Genomic DNA, 16,886 nt, shown 5'->3' on the forward strand with positions numbered 1-16,886 from the left:
ATTTCAAATATTTTTTGCTTCTTTTTTTCCTAGCAGATAAATGTTGGCATCTGGAATAACTCACATTCAAAGGAATGCAAACCTGTGAATGCAAAGCAGGCAGGCCTCATTTTGGCTCCAGTGATACCAGGAGGCACAGCGAGGCTGGCAAGCCTGACTGTTCCAGCTGCACAGCATGTATTTCACCATCATGATATATACTTAGATGGTAAAACATGCATCCATCTATCTCTCCCTCATCCATCCATCCATCCATGACCACTCCCTGGTTAAGGTCTCATCGACTTTCAAAACTAACATGATGACGCCTTAACAAACACTCTCATCCTGGGCTATTTGACCTCAGTGAATCACATGATAGGGTGGGTTTAGCTTTCACAACAGGTTCACCCGAAACCTTGGTTGATTGTGACCCACACATGTTTTCACACCTTGGCTCATGTGATTAGGTAGAGGATCAACAGGGGGTCCACGGCCCTCCTGGAGACACTCCCACAGAGCTCAAATTCTGGGACCCTCCTCCAAATGTTCTTAGAACTGAATAAGGTTCTTAGATGAGAGGTGAAACACCTTCAAGGAAACTTAAAGAAGTCCAGATGCTTTTCTCTTCGAGCTCCTCAGACTATGATGACCTGGATGACTGAGAACCTTCACAGACAACTAACATGATGATTTATCAACTTTAGGCTTTAAAAACAGAATTCAAAAAGTCCACACATGTGATAAACAGGATCATTTTTAAAATCTAGAAGATGAATGCATTTTGTGCATTTTAACTGAAACCTAAACTAAAAATGTGTGGGTTCAAACCTGGCTGTTGGATATCTGGATATGGAAGTGCAGAGTTCACAGGCAAAGTACCAGAAGGTTTCCAAGAAAGGTTTGGTTTATGGAAGGAAACAGTTTTTGAAACATCGGCAATAATTTAACAACAAGTGAGCTTTTTAAAAATATATCTGGGTTCATAAACATTATCTGACATGCGGAAGAGGAACAGCTGTATTAACGGCAAATTCAGGCTAAACCCTGAAAAACTGTCAGCAGACAGATCCAATTTTTTATTTTTTTTATTTTTTCCACTTTGACTCCATTTTTATGTGAATCATATCCATTACCACGACAACAGAAGCCTGGACACCAAGGGAGCTGATAGAGAACCATACGACTAAAGGCTGGATCTAGAAGGTCGGCAGAATAAAAATCAAGCAGTCACAGATTAATTCATTTTCTAAGATGGATAAATTAATAAATACTTCCAGAATAAATTTTCCAAGTATAATTGGATGGACTTTAACCTGTGTGGGTGGGCTGTCCAAGTAAATTCTACCTGTGGGAAACTGGATGTTAGCCTGACCCAAACACTGAACCTGCAGCCCGGTGAATGTTATTATCCTAAGATTATACCACGTTAATCCTACAACCTAACAGCAACTAAACATAATATGATAAAACCGATTGCCTTCCTTTTCATAAAGGAGCATTAATTTGCTATTCATACTGGCAAATACTGTTTACGTCAATTTCCCACAATCGTTCTGCGCAAGGTGGTGAGAAAAATCTGATAGTTGATGAACCTGCAGATCACAGATCAGGCGGCGCATACTCTTTGAGATGAAACAGTTGACTTTAGAGAAGCCCCTCTGAGGCTGCCATTATCAGGAATGAACAGAATTGAACTAAGAGGCAAAACCTTCCAGACCATACAAGGATGGAGGATCTTCACAGAGTCTCCGGAGGCTAACTGACATCGTTTTTCAACCAGCCTTTGAGCCTCGGGCTGCCCGAGACGCTCAGTCAGGGAATTCCACAGTTGAGAGGATCAGAGAGCAATGTCCTCACGAAAATCTGCCCCCAGCTGCTGGGGGACAAACAGTATTCCTTACTTTGCAGTGAAGTAAAATATACAGATGACGGTAAGGCAGCGCCTCACCTACAGATAACCAGTACCTTGCATTTGGCCTTTGTTAGCCTGAACAGATGCAGTCAGACATGAAATGCTACATCAGAGGAGAACAGTAAATCTCAAAGGTCGTCAGCTGGGAAGGAGGGGTTTCCTCTTCTCACACACACACATTGTATAATTCACCTTTCTTTAAATGCTATGCTGAGATTTGGATGGGATTGGGACTGCCGAAGGGTGGGAGAGATCTTTATGTGTGTGTGTGTGTGTGCGTGCATGCAAGTGTGTTTACATTTTGTTGTGGGGACTAGAAATTGGAAGTTTACTATGGTTGTGGGGACCAACAGCCCTCATGGGGACTAAATCCCAGTTCCCACTAGTTTGAAGGCATATTTCAGACTCAAAATGTGCTTTTAGTGTCAGGGTTACACTCAGGTTACAATTAGGTTTATGCATTCATTTTTGATGGTTAGGGGAAAAGCATTACGTCAATTAGATGTCCCCACAAAGATATGAAAACACGGTGGTGTGTGTGTGTGTGTGTGTCTTAATCGCTGCAGTGGAAGAAATGAGAAGCTTCTTAATTTCCTCGTCGCTCTGCTCATGTCTCTTTCCACCCTCACTTCTTCTGCTCGTCATTTCATTTCGCAGCCTACTCTCATTATCTTTTTAGCCCTCAGCTCATTTCATCGTGTCCGCCATCATACCGTATCTCACTTCCTGCACTCGGTGTGTCTGTCGCCGTCTCTTCAGAGCAGATTAGTAGCCATCAAACTGTGCAGCGATGCTGACTCACGGCCCTGCGCGCTCCGAGGTGGATCTTTTGTAAAATCTTTGAGTTGAACTTTCTCCATTCGCCTGCATCACTTCTTGTAGTCACTACTTAACCGCTGATACAACGCACACACGCTCACCTCTTGTGTCAACACAGGCACCAACGTCTGTATACACAGGATCAACGCCTAAACTGACAAGCAGCTGTGATGAATTGCTCTCCTCTTTGCTTTGACCTCCTCGACTTTAGCTGGCAAACAGCACGTGTGTTTTAACTTCAGTGTGCTGTGACTCTCAGCTGTAGTCCACGACCGCACCGTTTCAGCCACCATCGGTAGCCTGACATTTACCTCATTACTCTTAACTTGTCTAGCGTCTATCCCCGTTAAAAAACGAAGGCTGGGTGTGGTAACAGCAAAACATCTGTTTTTTTGGATATAAATGCATCGCGTGTCTGCATATTTAATGTTTGGAAACTAATAGTTCATTCCCTGAAATGCATGGAGGAGTCTAGACATGTCATTTAAATCTCTGCACATTTTGTTGGAGAAGTAATTTGATCAACCTCCGGCTGGGAGCTGTTTCACAGAAGTTACTGCTTAGAGGCTTTGTTTTCTGCACAGCTGGGGCTGGCACAAGGCCGTGTTTTCCTTCAAGGTATAATGAGTGAAAGGTTGTAAATGCCAGAGGTCAGATGACGCTTCCCTGTTAGTCTGACCTGAAGTTTTGTTTGTGGAGAAGGGCTGAAATTGTCCTTTTTTAAAAAATAAAATAAAAATCAAACAAACTTGGCAATAAATGGGACAACAAAAGTACTGTACTTGACTGTGTTTCAAATGAAAACATCTTTTGTGCAATCAGCACATACAGCTTTTTGAGACTCGGACACATGAACAAGGAAACAAAAAAAAAAAGAAAGAAGCTGTGAAGCACACAGTTAACGCTTAAAATTAAATCGAAACATCATGCCTTTTTCCAAATCTAAGTATTTCTTACAGCTAAATTAGCTAAATTTTACTGCTCTTCATATCCATCAGCACAAATGAACAAATATTACTCAGACGGTGTGGCAGGTGTTTTTCACATGATTAAAAAAAGGTTCATTTGTGTCCATGAACACAAACGAGTCGTGTTCTGTGACTGTTTTTAAGGCTGCTGTGATGCTCTGCTGTGCACAGTGCTGTTGGGGCTGAACTGTTGCTACAAGTATGCCAATATAATTATATAAACACAGCACCTAGTTTCATTTTTCTATTAAACTCATGTGAATCTTCTTAGTATCTCAGACCTGCAGACATTAAAGTAAAGCTGAGAAAACTCCTTGATCTTCTGACCTTGTGTCAAGCATCTTCATGAAGGCGTGAGTTACAGCCGGGCTGCCCAGAAGACCAACATTTTTCACTTTGGAGAAGCCTTCATGTTAGCCCCCCTCCCCACTCACCTCTGGGACCTTTAGCGTTTTAGTCTTGTTAACACAGAAATAATTCTTTTAACGCTGAATCATTAGACAGTCTTGAAATCTACTTGGCATTCGTTTATCTGTGGTGTTATGGTTCAGTGTAGATCGTTGCCAGATGGTTTTACCTCAAGTAGAGAACGGACAAGAGAACTTTCTCAGGTCAGATAAGTGAGTTGGGTTCATGATGATCCAGACATTCAAATTTTACATTCTCTTTTTGTTATTCCTTCTTGTTTTTAATGTCCACTTCACTGCATGCTTGAAAATGAGATAAAAGAAGAAGAGGATTGAGCGATAAAGGGATTTTTTTAATAGGAATTTTGTATTTCCACAGTTGATTTTAAGACGTATAGAAAGGGAGGATAAGCACACTCTGCCTCGAGGTTCTCAGACACAATGCAGTCACGTCAATGCGGCGATGTAGCATAACATTCAGCTTTGATGCATGTGGTAATAAGTCATCAGAGCTGTGAGAGCTGAAGGACCGAGGAAGGTTTATTATCCCTGTCTTCAAAGCCAGAAGCTTCACTGAACCTCAAAATTTACCGGATCACACAGATGTCCTGAACGTTCCTGTAGTGACTGTGCAGATCATCAGTATCCAGGGGCCGTCCTCTTCAGACTGTTTTTGGCTGAAATACAAGACAGTAGATTAGATTTGAAAGGGTAAGCAACGGTGTAGTCGAAGAAAAAGCAATCGGTGTGTTCGTGCTTTATGCAGGAACTGCTCAATAGTGGGTTGTTGGCCCTAATGTTAGTTTCTCATTTTCATTTGTCTTTCATCTCATGTGCATCAGACATTAACAGCTTTACAGCCATGTCTTCTGTCTGCATAACTGTTAAAATGCTAAGTGCATGCAGCTGTTATAACATGCTACTTACACTTACTATTTCCAGTTTTGTAAAACATATGGTAAATGGTAAATGGCCTGTATTTGTATAGCGCTTTTCCAGTCCCTAAGGACCCCAAAGTGCTTTACACAACCTCTCATCCACACATTCACACACTGGTGATGGCAGCTACATTGTAGCCACAGCCACAGAGGGGAGGCTGCCGGACACTGGCGCTACCGGGCCCTCTGACCACCACCAGTAGGCAACCTTCCGATTACAAGGCGAACTCCCAACTCTTGAGCCACATATAGCTACAAGAAGTGCTCTGTTTGTACCAACATGGTTTCTAAGAAGAACAATCAGCAACTTGCCAACCACAAGAGGTCAAAGTAGTATTTGGTAATTGCTAAACTGCTTAAGCTAGCTAGAAACTGCTTAAGCAGTTTTTAGCTAGCAGGAAAATTGTATATTGGTGGTAAAAATAAAAATGCTAACGGGGCATAGCCAGTGTTGCCAACTTGGCGACTTTGTTGCTATATTTAGCAAGTTTTCAGACCCCCTTAGCGACTTTTTTTTCTAAAAAGTGGAAGGGAAACTTCTGACCACTTTTTGACGTGAAAGAACGTATCGCTCTTACTCTCAACTAGCAGCAGGTGCTGCCGTGGGCACCTCGCCCGTGCCAAAGCGCTCACAGGCGGCGAATCGTCCTCACACAGCAGAGTACAGCAAACTTATTTGAAATGCTACTGTATGACTAAGTATGTCAGCTACATGGAGTATTACATGGAAGAATACTGAAGAAAATATGTCAATTTAAAAACTGGGATTGTTTTTGACTTTCAAAACTCCACCTGAACGTCTAGTTTGAAGCTAAAACACTCTCTGCTTTTCTATTAATGTACTTCACAGCAGGGAGAATGTCATACAGCATGAAATAAAACACTGATAAATGTCAGAAGAATTCAATTTTGACCAAATCTGACAACCTAGTATATAAATATATTTTTAAAAAAACTACCTTAATGTGGTGTGAACATATCACGGATCATTTTTCTTATACATACAAGAAAAAAGGCCTAAATGATGAGGACTCATCAGAACCACATGATGGTGTTTCACTGAAAGCTTCCAAACAGAAGTATAAATGCAGCCCTGTCCTCAGAAATATAAAAGATGACACAGAAGGAAAAAGGCTTAAAAAATGATGCCAAAAAGAACCGTAACATAACGGCAAAAGCTAAATTTACATAAAAATATAAAGCATCATAAACCCCCCAAAGCACTGAACATAATGCTGGCATTTCTATCACATCTCATACTCATTAGCAGAGTGCGAGTGTGTTCACCCACTGTTCCTACAAGCTTTGTGCACTAATTAAGAAAACCTGGTGGCTGCCTGCTGGACTTGGAGGCTTGAAACTGTATGTGTGGGTTTTTTCCACTGTGGTGAATTTCTAAGCTGTAGCTCATCAGACTGAGGTCACTCTGGCTGATCATCACTTTGAGGTTTAGGTTTAGGTTTGTGCTACCCGGATCAAATGAAGGGTAAAAATAATGGCTGGTATGTTGTGAGACAAGCAGGTTTGAGGCACAAATTTAAAAAAATATATACATAAAAATATTAACTATTTTACTTGTAATTTGATCTGAGCGCAGTTTATGTATGTGATACTTTTTTTCTGTTTAAGTAGCAAAGTGCCCGTGATTCACAGTGTGTGGTTTGGCAGAACCACAACATGCATGGCTCAAACTACCTACCCTGCTCTGTCACTTAAAGATATGTTGGCACTGCAATTCTACCAAGTAGACTGATCAGTTTAGTACTTTGATCTTAAAGAGTACGTGTTCTGCTTATTCTCAGCTCTATATTAATATTATTAGACCCTGCTGCAGCAGTTTTTAATGATTCAGCACCACAAATTATACATATCCACCTTTTACTGGTACTCAGCTCAGTCTTTGTCTGAGATGGGTTGTTTTAGCTCATCCCCACTTCTGTGGCTGCTCCTCATAACCAGTCTGACAGCAGCTGGGTGGGGCTTCTGTGCTCGGTGCTTTACAAAAAATATCCCCTCCACTGTACATCTATGTGTCTATCATTACAGGGTTTGCAACCTTTTGCCCTTAATTCTATTTATATTTTACAGTGGCCAACTGTTTTTTGGAAAAAAACAAAATCAGGGTTGCAGTAGGTCCATGTTTCTATGCGTGCAGCAGCAGTTTGGGCCAGATTCATTGCCGGGGGATTGCCTCTTGACTAATTAAGCAGGTAGTCAGCGCAGACTGTGAAAGTGTCTGCACAGGATGAGCTGATGGCCATTAACACGACATCTGCCTCCACTTTAATCTCTCTTAGCGGGAGAGAGACGGATTGCAAGAGACGGGGGCAGAGAAACAGAATTGGAAGATTAGATGGAAAGAACCAAACATTTAAATCAAGACAGCAGACATGAAACTGTGAGCGAGAGTAACAATGATGGGAGTCTGTGCAAAGAGAAGACGAGCTGTATGAAAAGAGCAACAAAATTGGAATATGGAGCAGCTGTGTCAGCTGGTGTCAGTGTCGGTGGGAATAGCTTTTTAGTCCTTTTCAGACAGTTTCTGGTCAATCTTTCTTTAATTTCTTTTTCTCTTGTTGAAGCTACGTTTTTTTTCCCATTTATTCACATGTTTTTAACACATTTCAGCCACAGAGGAGAAAAAACTGTGAAGCCAAAGTTCACATTTGAAAGAAAAAAAAACAGGTTTTTTTGCTCACTTATTTGTCTCTTTTCCTGACTCTGATATCAGGTGTGCTTTCATGTGAGTTGTGCGGACACGATCACCTCCCTCTCCTGTTGAAAATAGTGGGCGTGTTGGTTCAGTACAGCTGGATCGGTTTACAGTTGCTCATTTCCTAACCAGGCACTCACAGGATATTTGCTGTGCTGAGTTTCTGAGTTCTTTGAAGCCCCGCGTGCTGTCGAACGCTACCTTTGCAGACTGCCCAGGAAACTGAAACCTTCAGTTTTCACAATTTTGTTTGCAGTTTCTTTTCTGTTTCGTTAAACAATTGACTGTGGGCTGGAATCACATCCTACCCCTGCAAACAACGAGTCTCCAGATGGAAACGTGTTCTCTGAGCTCCTTACATTTGTTTCTAGTGTTTGTCTGTCGTACTTCTCTGACAATTTTTGCATGTTTTTCCAATTCTACCCTTCCCTTGATTTGCAGCTAACAGCACATTATTACTCATGTCTTTTAAACAATGACAAACACCAGCTTCCTGTTTTTCAGTGATTACTTTCACTGACTCGTCTCTACATTCTGCAGTATAAAGCCATGTTGTGTTAAGATGAGTTTTTCTTTTACTTTTTGTTCTTTTGCAGAATAACTCAGGTATTAAATCTTTGCCAAAATTCTCACCTGACCTTTGGACTTTTAGCAGTACATAGAATAATTTTAGCGTTTGTTGTAAAACACAGAAACACTGAAATATGAACCTGGAGGCGAGTGGGAGTTTTTAAAGGAGATGTACTGCAAGTCACCGAGGTTATGGAGTAGGCGACTTTCATTGCTAACACTTGTTTGAATTAAGCTGAAAAATTGCAGCAGAACAAAAGTAGGAGGTAATAATAAATACAGAGGACAGCAATACACCATTGTCTGTTAGAATGTTGGATCCTGTTGGAAGTTTAAAGTAAAGAGGTCAGTGTGTATCCCTATGAAAGTAAAATAGGAAAAATAAATGCGGTAAATGTGGTAAAGGAAGGAAATCTGTCAGCATGAATGTGTGAAATAACTCATTCATTTCCCAGACTGTCCTGTAATCAAACAGCAGAGAGCTGTTAATTCATAAAAATGCTTTTTTATTGTTTATTTTGTTTTGTTGTTTAACTGTGTGAAGTATATATAATGTATATGTATTAGGGCTGAGCGATATGACCCAAAATTCATATCTCGATATTTTTTAGCTGGGTGGCGATATAAGATATATATCTCGATATTTTTTTTAAAGCCATAAGTTAAGAACAAAAAGAGAGTTCTTAGTCACACTGTGTCCCAGATGTCACACAAGCATTTTTATTTACATACAGCATAGATTTACATGAAGAAATTACTCAAAAATAAATTATCGGCATTTATTAAATAATAATGCTCCATAAATAAAAGAAAACAATGTTGTTTTTGTGCATAACAAAAGGCTCATAATTGTGCAGTCAAAATGTAAACTAACAGACGCTGAGCACAATAACAATGACAGATTTCACAGCTGCTCTGTTCCCAACTTGTACTGTGTGACTGACAGCCTTGAGTTTGAAATCCTCTTCGTAACCATGTCTCTTAACAGGTGCCATTTATGGCCCTTATACACACACAATACGGTAATTTTACGTTGAACCACAGTGCGTATCACTCCGCGAGGCTCCAGACTACGGTAGCCGTAATGCTCCGACAATCCATCAAGCGCTGCAGCTCCGTAGCTTACCAAAGTCGAGCTAAAACATTTTTTTGACAGATTGCTGAGCGCCGTGTACCACATAAAATCGGTTCGCGGTCAGTAAGCACAACCAGAATTCATACATAAGGCGCGCTGTCAACTTTTAAGAAAATGAAAGGATTTTAGGCTGTGCAGCCCCTGTGGGCTGCATGTCATTAGCGTGGTTAGGTCGTTAGCGCGGTTAGCTCGCTAACACGTTGACGCCGTCCAGCCCCACAACTCGCTAATGGAGATTTGCCGTGTCCATCTTGTCGCTGCCTGCAGGTGAAGCTATGGGGGAGGAGGGGGAGTTGTGTTCAGTGAAGGAGAGGCGAGGCCGAGTAACGTTGCGTAGAGACCAAAGTGGACGAAAGAGAGGCAAACTTGTGGCTCCACAAGTATAATTATAACGTAACATAGACTATATCGATATAAAGGATATTGTCACATCTTATATCTCGTATGAAAATATATCGATATTTTTTAAAAACTCGATATATCGCCCAGCCCTAATATGTATGTGTATATATGTGTGTCCAAAAAAACAAAACAAAACTGATGCCCTCCTTAACATTTTCCAAAGCTCTTCCATGGGCCTGATTGGAGTCATTGCCAGGCTGATTCTGGCCCCCGGGCCTTATGTTTGACACCCCTCTCTTAAGTGTCTTAATAGATATGGTGATTTATTTTGTTTTAGAGATTACGGCCCGAATGGTAAAATATTCCAGTGTAATAGCAACTAATAACTGATAGTATAAAGCTGTACTGGGTATTTTAAACTGCCCATAGGTGTAAATGTGGGTGTGAATGGTTGTTTGTGTTTATGAGTTAGCCCTGTGACAGGCTGGCAGTGTCATTTCAGGGCATGAAATTTTCTCCAGGTGATGACAGTTCTGATACAGAACATTCATTTTCCTGTAAAATCCAAATAAATCTGAACTAAGCACAGTCATTTGTAATTATTCTGATCATTCAGCCTCATTCCTCTTCTGGCTTCAACTTTATTTTTGTTTGCATAAAGTCTGACACCGCCGTCACTGCACCGCGATAGCACAAACATGATAATAGCAAGTCAGAGGGAGAAGCTGGCTGAATAAAACTTTATTCAGACAAAGGATACAGTTTTTAATTTGAGTCCTCAGCAGATCAGCGCCACCCTTCATTAACCTGCCCCGACCTGTTCATTAATTCACCTTTCTGCTCTAATTGGGTGGCGGTGTGTGTAATGGGCGCTGTATTCTTGTGCTCTCCGTGTAGAATAGAAAAGGAGTGATTAACAAAAGTCACATTGGTAAGAGTGTCATGCATTTGCAGCTCAGTCTCTGTCAGCAGGGTGGCCCTGAGCCACATGTGGGGAATGAATAGTGTTTTCTCAAAAGATGAAAATCTAATTAAATTAAGGAGGAGGGTGTAGCCCTCGCACTGCATTACCAGAATGACAAGTAAGTGGCTGCAGAAACTTGGAGTCTCTCGCCTTCTTTGACCGAGAGGCCAAATGTGGCTGATTGTGTTGTTGACTTTACTGAAGTCTCCGTCGTTCCTGGAAAAGTAAAGTTGCCATTAAAGATGTATTTTTTATGACAGTGTGAAGAAACTTTCCATCTTTAAAACTACAGTATAGTTATTGGTACCACAGGTTTTGTGACAATGGCACAATGGATGTAATCATAGTTCAGTTCACTGCCACAGTGGATTTTAAAATGAAACTATCAAGACGAGACTCCCAGCTTTAATTCAAGAGGTTTAACAAAGTATCACTTTTTTATATTTAGTCTGCCTTCGTTTGTTGTTTGTTTGTGAGTCTCCCAGTTTTGTCTTCAGGGATTGAAGAATAGTCTCTGTTGGGTTGAGATCAGGTGACTGAGTTGGCCATTGAAGAATATCCCATTATTTTGCCTCGAGAAACTCATAATCAGTTTGTGCTATAGGACCAATTTTGCAGACACTGGCTGAGTTTGAGCAGAGGGTATAGTCTTGTACACTGTACTGTTAACCCTGCTACTTCTATCAGCAATCGCACGATCAATAAACACTAATGACTCGGTTCTATTGAGAGTCAAATATTCCCAAACCATAACACTGCCTCCACCATGTTTGACAGACGATGTTGCGTTCTCCAGATCAGATGGTGTCATTCGCTCGTTACCTTGTGTGTTTTCGCCTGTGTTCCTTCTCTTCATCCTGTTTTTGTATGGTTTCAGGTTTGTTCTTTAGTTTTTCCGAGTGTAGGTTGTGTTTTAGTTCTGCCTTCGCTTTTGTTGTGTTCACCTTCTGCAACAAAGCTCACTTGCATAACATCCAGTGCCAGCATTTTGGGTCATTCCTCACAAGTAGGGATGGGTATCGTTTAGGTTTTATCTGATACAGGTGCCAAACCGTCCATCCATCCATCCATCTTCATCCGCTTATCCGAGGTCGGGTCGCGGGGGTAGCAGCCTAAGCAAAGAGGTCCAGACCTCCCTCTCCCCAGCCACCTCCTCCAGCTTGTCCGGGGGAATACCAAGGCGTTCCCAGGCCAGCCGAGAGATATAATCTCTCCAGCGTGTCCTGGGTCTGCACCGGGGCCTCCTCCCGGTGGGACATGCCTGGAACACCTCGCCCAGGAGGCGCCCAGGGGCATCCTTGCCAGATGCCCGAACCACCTCAGCTGGCTCCTTTCGATGTGGAGCAGCAGCTGCTCTACTCTGAGCCCCTCCCGGATGGCCGAACTTCTCACCCTATCTCTAAGGGAGAGGCCAGCCACCCTTCGGAGGAAGCTCATTTCCGCCGCTTGTATCCGCGATCTCGTTCTTTCGGTCACTACCCACAGCTCGTGGCCATAGGTGAGGGTAGGGACGTAGATCGACCGGTAAATTGAGAGCTTCGCTTTTACACTCAGCTCCCTCTTCACCACGACTGGCCGGTGCAGCGTCCGCATTACTGCAGCCGCAGCCCCAATCCGTCTGTCGATCTCCGGCTCCCTTCTCCCATCACTCGCGAACAAGACCCCGAGATACTTGAACTCCTCCACTAGCAAACACCGGTACTTTTGAAACAGTGCTGGTGCTTAAACGGAGCTCAAACCGGTGCTTAAAGAATGGAGAACACAAACTTTGTCCAAAAACCTCTCATGTTCAGCTGTTCTTTTTTTTGTAAAAAGATAACAATGTTAGCCTTTTCTGCAGCTATAGAGCATATATGGTATCACTCTTGGCTGGAAGCAGTGCTTGAACAATGGAAAAAACATAAACTTTGTCCAAAAACCTCTCATGTTTAACTGTTTTTTTAATTTTTCTTTGGTCATTTTAGCCTTTTTGGCCAGGGTGAAGGGAGCATCTGCCATCAAACAAGAAGACAGCCGCATGTATCCATGACGGTGTTTGCTAGTTCACCTTACGTGCATTAATGTAATAATGTGGTTAGAGTACACAACGTAAATTAAACACGAACAACATTAAGCTACTCACGCAGAGAAGAACGGCTGCTGCCATCATCATCCTCATCATTTCTGCTACACTGGCAGGGCTAGGGGCAGGACTCTCCTCTTCGGGTTCTTGGGGGATGTTGCAAACTCCGGGTCCGATAACAGGCACCACACCCGCAGTAGGTACGGCGCATTTCTCGGCTTTAAAAAAACCCCGCTATGCGTCACCAGTTGTTTCATCAGATTCGAGGTGTTACCTCCTTTGACAGTATCACCTTAAAGCACTTGTTGCAGGCTGCTGAGTTTGCATCTTTTGCTGTGAAGTACAGCCAGAGTTTTGACCACTTCGCCTTGGGCATTTTTAATCTGTAGCTCTGCTCTAAAAGAACGTACGTACCTGGGCCCGCCTACTATCCTTGGAGACGTAAAATGATTGGCTAGAATCTGAAGTGTATCACATCTCAGGAAAAAAAAAAGCACCGAAATAAAGCACTGAAATGTGCGCTGCTTTTCGGTCTGGTTACTACTGTTTACCGGTACCATTATACCGGTACCCATCCTTACTCACAACACCACACGACTGCTGCCGCAGCCTTGACAGTATCAGATTGTTGATTTGTCCACTTCTAAAGTTTTTGGTATCTAGATGTACTTTAGTTTACTGCCTAATAATGAACTCCTCCACTTGCGTCAACATCTCTTAGATGGACACGATGCAATACTTTTGCTAAATGCATTAAATGAATCAAACATGACAGAAGTTGTTCTCTTCTTTAATGCCTGCTTACCTGACACAAAGGGTTAAATCAATGTTTTGTTCCTTACTGGCTCTTGATTTTAATTGGTGTTGAGCTCCCACACCTTGTCTACTTCAAGTAGTATTTTTTTCCCTTCAATTTGGCGAGGTTTTCTCAAAGCCCCGAGGAGAGCTTTGCAAAGGCCAAAGTGGTCTGAATATTCATGACCACACAAGTTGCACTGGCTATCTTGAAATCCGAAGTTACTACAGTGTAGTAGGTGAGTTTTGTGCCTAGAAAAGGTTGCTCTCTATTCTTAGAGTCTTAGTGCATGCTGTTCATGATAGCAAAGTGAGAAACTAATTCCACTAATTAGGTTCAAATATAACACACAAGTCCATGTGGAAGGCTATGCAACCTGCACCCACGTTCACTAAGCATAACCAGCAAAATCCTGTGCACATACATGTGAGGAATTATGCAGCAGCAGAGTGTGGTGTGAGTGCTGGTGTGTTCCTTTATTCCCTTAAACGGAGCCAGCTGAGCTTATGCGCTTTATGTGTGTCACTTCAGGTTCTGTCACATATGCAAATATCCACACAGAGACTGTTGCAAACCACGTTCGCACTCAATGAGTCTTAGTTTGAAAGCTTTTTCATGACTTGCTGTTAAGTAAAAGCTGCTGATTCGTCCACATTTTTAAACCTCCATATGCTGCACATCTCCACTCCGCTGAGCTGCTAATTCCTTAAACAGTATTTTTATTCCCCGGTCTAAAAGGGAGCCATTAAAGGATCCAGTTCAGGTGTGTCACCACTGACACTGGATTTTGTGGCTGGAGAATATTTTTATAGCTTTTCAACCTCAATGCACCATCATGATCATCGTACGACAGAGTCCCATCACTTAGTGCTGCTGGTACACTTTAATGCACGACTCGCCTCTCGCTGCTCGAAACTCCATTTTTATTTTATTTTTTTAAATTAAAAATGCGAGAGACAAAGGCGACTGTACAAGTGAATGTAGAACGCTGTGTAAATGTTTTTACTACATGATCAGATTTGTTTCTTGATGCAACACCATCAAGCATGACTCTTGGACCAAAATTAATTCATCAAGCTCCCGCAGAGCCCTGATCTCGACATCAAGGAGTCAGACTGGGATCATGTAAAGAGACAGGAGGTGTTCAGAAAAGTAAAACAACTTCTCCTCAAAAAATAGCTTTTTCTTCCCCTTTTCTCGTCATTCTTAGATTTCTTTTAGGGGATAAAAGTGCTGCAAAGTACAGCAGTTCTGCAGAGGGCGAGATTACCCATGATTCATATTTTGTTCATTTTGTGCACTATTTTTATTTTATATGTTTACATTCAGTGTTCAGTGAAGCTAAAGCACAGTTTTTATAGTGCAGGAAACCAAACAGCTGCTGTAGCTAAACAGACCACGGTAGCTAATGCATGCTAACCTAGCATGACCGCTGCTGGTCCAGGAGCTCTGTTCATGTCAGAAGCTCGTTCATAATCCACTGAAGCTTCCGTATAGCAAATCACTGGGATTGTTCACTGGGTTTCCTCTGCCTTGAACTATAAAAAGCTTTGAGATGATTGTTGTGAACTTGCACTGTTGTAGGGGAATGGTTGGGTTCAGTCGTGCTTAAAGTATCTTTCACGGCATGGAATATCATGTGAAAGCATGAAATGCATATTAATTAAATGACTTTGGTTCTGTTATTCGTATGCTCTTTCATGAAAGTAGTTCTTTCTCACTTCTTAGTGCGGTTCTAGGTCAGAGCGTGTCTGGTATTCTTCTGCTCATGTTTTGGTATAAAACATCTTCCCATGAGACAAAGTCAACGGTCATTTATGTAAGCTGCATACTCTGACCCATGACTGTGACCTTTATATTGTTGGTGCTCTCTAACTGTCTTTACAATTATGATGAAAGTAAAGGAGGAAGTGAGGCGAGCTTTATTCAGCCACAAAGTCCGTGAGATCATGAGTGAGGTTGGGGAGGACAGATGGGATAAGAATAGGTCAGGGTGTTTGTTTCCAGTTAAAACAAACCTTATGTATCATTGGCATGTTGTTATTGTATTTTAATGCAATTTTTGATATTTTCATGAATCTTAAGAAGGCTAACCTAACATGGATAAAAGTATCTGCTTTGTTTTACTAATTCAGACAGACCAAATTACAGACTTCCTGTGTTTTGGAAGAAAAACAACAAAATGTAAATGTATGATTCATTTCCCTCCACCATTCATGAAACCCTGATTTGTTTGAGGCAAGCAATTAGTGACTACTCAGTTTTTCAATCTAAGCATTTGTGTTAATTTTTCTTTTTTTGTTTGGTCTAATATTAAAAGATATTTCTGATTGGGTGATGGTGAGTTTTAATCACATTTGCTGTGTTGTGTTTGCTTGATGCCACAATATCATATGTCAAAACACAGCAATCCATCATAAACACTGATTCAGCTTTTGAAGAAAATCCGTGACTTATGACCCTTTTTTCTCCCATCAACCCCACTGCAGTGTGCAAAAAAACCTTCCGGCTCTGTTATTTTCAGATACACGATAACCTGACAGACAGGTGCAATCTATTATAAGGTTATTATAAGTTTTTTTCTTGCTACAAAGGAAAGTTTAACTGCTGACACTTTTAAAAACAGAGGAACAGAAACAGAGCTGGCGAAGGACTTATTAAAAAAGCAAGGTTAAGTTTGTTTACTAATGTTTTCGTCTATACGGAAGCATCAAGAGAAGCCACAGCAGGTGATGAATCGCTATATCGCTTTTTTAATATTCTGTTGCCACCTGCTACGTTGCTAAAAGACTAAACCGCGGGGATTTAACATGAAATCGCCAAAGTTCACTTAAGCTGAAATGAGGGCTCGGAGAGTCGAAACGACCTCCAGAGTTCTGGGAAGCTTCATTTGTGAAGGATTTCTGAGGAATTCTGCTGATCCGGTCCCTCGGTTCTTCCCGGTTGTGCTTCTTCTCTCTGTACTGAAAGTGATGACTGTGGGAGATCTGTGCGCTGATCCCACATCAGCACTCCCTAATTGGAGAAACTTGGGAAATAATAATATAGGTCTGGGATAAGATGATCAGCTTAGAGGCAGCCCATCCTTCACCTGCTGACCGTATCTTTCTACCTCCTCATCCCAGGTGATTAGAGAAATCCCCCAGACCCTGTCAGAAACTCCGAATCAGCACACTTATACACTGAGGTGAGTGCGTGATTCAATTTCTGCATGTGTGTTGTTTTATGTGTGTGTTTGTTCTTATCCTGCATGCTTGTGTGAGTGTATCTGTACAACG

The 16,886-nt window shown here is 41.8% G+C and overlaps 1 protein-coding gene across 3 annotated transcripts in view; it reads left to right on the forward strand.

The window, feature by feature from the left end:
- Positions 1-16,886, forward strand: part of sgcd (sarcoglycan, delta (dystrophin-associated glycoprotein)) — a 399,067-nt gene that overhangs the window by 127,911 nt on the left and 254,270 nt on the right. The window contains exon 2 of one of the 3 annotated variants that reach the window (XM_040032548.1): positions 16,734-16,795. The exons of 1 other annotated variant lie outside the window; for it this stretch is intronic. The gene's annotated coding sequence lies outside the window, so the exon portion shown is untranslated. Of the gene's footprint in view, positions 1-13,365; positions 16,796-16,886 lie in introns of those variants that run through there. One more of the 3 variants, XM_040032549.1, reaches the window with a different exon arrangement.

The sequence above is a fragment of the Simochromis diagramma genome, unplaced genomic scaffold (assembly GCF_900408965.1).
Source record: "Simochromis diagramma unplaced genomic scaffold, fSimDia1.1 OVJJ01000216.1, whole genome shotgun sequence".
Classification (NCBI taxonomy): domain Eukaryota; kingdom Metazoa; phylum Chordata; class Actinopteri; order Cichliformes; family Cichlidae; genus Simochromis; species Simochromis diagramma.